Source organism: Ceratosolen solmsi, unplaced genomic scaffold, assembly GCF_000503995.2.
Source record: "Ceratosolen solmsi marchali unplaced genomic scaffold, CerSol_1.0 scaffold7, whole genome shotgun sequence".
NCBI classification, from domain to species: Eukaryota; Metazoa; Arthropoda; class Insecta; order Hymenoptera; family Agaonidae; genus Ceratosolen; species Ceratosolen solmsi.
In genome coordinates this window covers 15,849,882-15,854,177 of record NW_011948413.1, presented here as the reverse complement: position 1 = coordinate 15,854,177, position 4,296 = coordinate 15,849,882, and positions in this window count along the sequence as shown.

The window sequence follows — 4,296 nt, the reverse complement described above, 5'->3', positions numbered from 1 at the left end:
TGAAAATATTATTTAAATAATGTATTTTAACAACATTTTTGTTATTATTTATAAAAATACATAAAATTTATACTAAATTTTTCAATATACATTTATATTCGAGTGATGATTTCAAATATTTCTCAATTATTAAAATAATTCATATTTAAATTGTATGTATCATTGTATGTATAAAATAAAATTGTATGTATCATTGTAAATAAAAGCAACTTGAACTAAAATTTGTATTACTAATAGAAATTTGAATCTTTTCTCTTTTTCGAATGCTTTAGCAAATTCAATGAGAATAATACCCTTTTTATCTGTATAATATTTATTATAATTTACTTTACCATTAAATAATATTAATCAAACTAAATATCGTATTTTATATTAAATTCGAACAATATTACTATGCTAGTTAAACAATAAATTATGAAAATATATCTAATTTATAAGAAAATTAATTAAAATATTTTAGTTCTTAAGAGCCTTTATATTGTATTATTAATTGTACTTAAACTATATATTTTATCTATACATCTATTAACATAATAATTATATCTAATTCTAATACTTTACAATAAATAGCTTCTTAAAAATGCTATAAGTAACATACTTATTTATAAAATAAAATTTTGTTATTTGTTATCAAAAGGCTTTACATAATATAAATAATTAATGTTGCTTTGGAGAATAAATGAGTATTTGATAAGTAATATCACTAATATATTACTAATAATAGTTAAATAGATAGTCATAAGAGATAATATAGATCTAGTAACCGTAATAGCCACAATAATTGAGTGAAATTAAATTCTAAATATTATAATTATTTATTATTAATAAGTTACTTTACTATCCAAGAATGATGAATGCTATTATGTTTATTATTAAAATTAATATTCTCTACGCTCTTTTATTATTTATATCTTTGATTTTAGTATATTAACTCAAAACGCTAATAATTTAATATTATTGTGTTATATTAATAATATAATTAACTCTTAACCTTAGTAATTTAATATTATTATCTTTTACTTACAACATATAAACAAAAATAGAAGTCTTGTGAAAGTCTATATTTTTTCATTGCCTAAAGGTTCTTCTAATAAATAATAATATTTTTCTTAAAATCTTTCCATGACAAACAAAATTATGAAACTGTGAAATTGATTTGGTATTAATATAACAATAAGTTGATTATAATATACAATGTAAAATAAAATAAAGATTAAATAAAACTTTAAATTAAATGAAAAATTTAAAAATAACACTCCAATGACGTTAATATCAACTGAAATTGAAATTTTAAAGTTTACGTATAGTTCAATAAAATAAAGCTTTTCAATTATTGAATGTATCTTCGAATTATTATAAATTTAAATCAATTTTAATATTAAAAAATAATAATGATTATAGTATTTTACTTGCTATGTTAATATTTGTTATTAATTTTTGTTTGTTCTCTTTATACAAATAATTTATATAATGAAATTAAGAGTCAATAAGATAATTATTATTCATTAAATAATGAAGTTATATTGTCATTTTATGAATTTAATTTAATTCTAATCAAATACATTCGCAATAAAATACTTATTTAATTCATCCCACGACAGATTCATTACAACATTTGATATTAAGCAATAAAATTAAATTAAATTAAAATTGTAAAGTATAAAATGTGTAAATATGAGAAGTATTCTTCAAATGCTACTAGTTATAATTTCACCAAAAATTTTACTTAGTTTTAACTGTTTTAAGAATATTTGTTTTCGGATACATTATTCTTTATTATTATTTTAAAAGCTCTTGACAACAAATTAAAATTTTTTTAGTCAGTAATTTGTATTTGCAGCGAAATTTTAGCTAGAGTTTAACAAAAAACTACATTTAGATTTTGTTTCTTCAAAATCGAGGAGTTTACATAAAAAAAGAATACGGTGATATTTATCTGACATTACTGATAATTAGCAAAGAAAGTAATTGATCTTGACAAAGGTTATACAAACAAAAACATTTGCATCAATATAAATAAATAGAAATTGAATATTTATTTTCTGCAAAACCATTTGTAGTACAAAATTAACGACTTAATGGTTAATTCCATGGTCAACCAGTGATAGCATTATTTCTTTTTTTTTTTTTTGCATTTTCATATTGATAATAAAATATATGGATGAATTATTGATTTACTTTTGAAGTTTGTACTACTACTTATAATATTGTAAAATACAGAATAATCCTAGCCTTATTAGTAATATTATACTATTATTAAAAAATTGATTCTTATTATTTATTCATTTAATTCAATATAATGTAATAAGAAATTAATAATTTATTTTAAAATATTTGTAACTTTCGTAAGGCTAAATACATTTTGCAACCATCTTTAGATATTTAAGTGATTTTAATTTAACATTATGAAGTAACATAAAGACCTAACATTAACAAACATGAAAATACTATTGTACTGTTAAATACGGCTAATTATATAATGTGATCACATGAAATAGTATTATATAGTAGATTATAATATAAAATGACATATAATACAAAATTGTCTTATTTATTTCATTTATTCAACATAATTTATCATCATATTAAATAATTACTAATTAATTGATATTTCAAAGTTTTATACTTTTTTTCTCTTTAAATAAGTGCAATGAAATGTGACTAATAATATATTTTATTATACACACAGATTTTATTTATATTTGATATGCAAAATAATACTATATATATGTTAATAGGTAACGAACATAATTATAAATCAATGTTTTTGTTTTCTTTAAATAGAATTAGTAATTTATTAATTATGTAAATAATAATCTGAAGTATATTTAGTTAAGCTTAATACAATAAGCTAGTAAAATCTTAAACATGTGATGCGGAACGCCATTTGGAATAATTGTTTAAATATATATATATATATATATATATATATATATATATATTTAAACAATTACAAACAATTTCAAAAATAAATGTTTGTTTCATATAATTAACCCATACTATTTATGTACAAAAAATAGAAAATATCTTATTGGTGAAATTTTCATAATATGTATGTTTAAAGTATAGTAAATAACTTATTAACATTCACTTATTTATTTATATTATTTATAATTTAAATGCTTTTTAGTATTTTATAATTTTAAAAGCATTTCTGCTAAAGTACGGCTTACATCAGCGTATTAATACTGCGTAAATAATATGAATGTATTGTATTATTTATGTGTACATTTCGATTGGAAATGCTTGTTGTACTTTTAATTTCTACGTAAATATAAATGCTAATAGTATTTTATTTCGAATTTACGTATATCTACAAAGTAATAATATACTTTTTATTTTATAAAAAAAATTTAATTAAAGGCCAAATTTCATAAATAATTTTTTTGCACTTTAGAATCGATTTATTACTCCGGCTAAATTTGGATAATTTCGCGTAGAAAAACTTTTTTAACTAAAATTAACAAAGATTAAAAATTATAGAAATGTGAGTATTAGTGGAGAAATCATTAAGAATTGAAATTTAACTTTAGAATCGTTAGGAAATGTGCACTTTTGTTGTTATTACATATATAAATCGTATTATTAAAATCGTTCGATTTTAATTGTTCTTTTGTGTTAAGTTAGGAATATACTTTCTTAACTAATAACCATTTATAGTCCGTAGTACATCATTAAAGAATAATAATCGAAGCTAATTTCATAATAAATTAAATAAATTTAAAATTATAATTTTGGTTGAAATTAATTGTAAATGCCGATATAATATAAATTAAATTAATTTATAGTTTTAACATTGTTTTACGTAATGAATTTTAATAAATTAATTTAATTGTTATTCTAGTTGATACGAAGACTTTGTTTTTATAGTTGCGAATGGTTAAATAATTAATTAGAATGCATTTCTCCCTTATTAAAACCATTATTATATAATTTTTATAAATATATTTAACATTCATGCCTAATAGAATTTCGTTGTTTTGATTTTTTATTCAATTCTTATTTAGAGTATTTTATCTAACTGAATCATATTTTAAATTAATGATATATACGTTTTTCATGTATATACAGAAATATATATATTTACATATGCATATGCTTATGATTTATTTTAAGATGTGAATTGAGTTATATAATAAATAAAAGAACAATTTCTCCTCAATGGCGAGCGTATGATGAAGTATTATTTTCATTACTACCTTTGCTATTATCAAAGTAACAACAACATATACTTTTGCTTGTGATCGATATAGTTGTGCCCTTGTTGTTGTTTTGTTGTTGTTGTTGTTGTTGTTG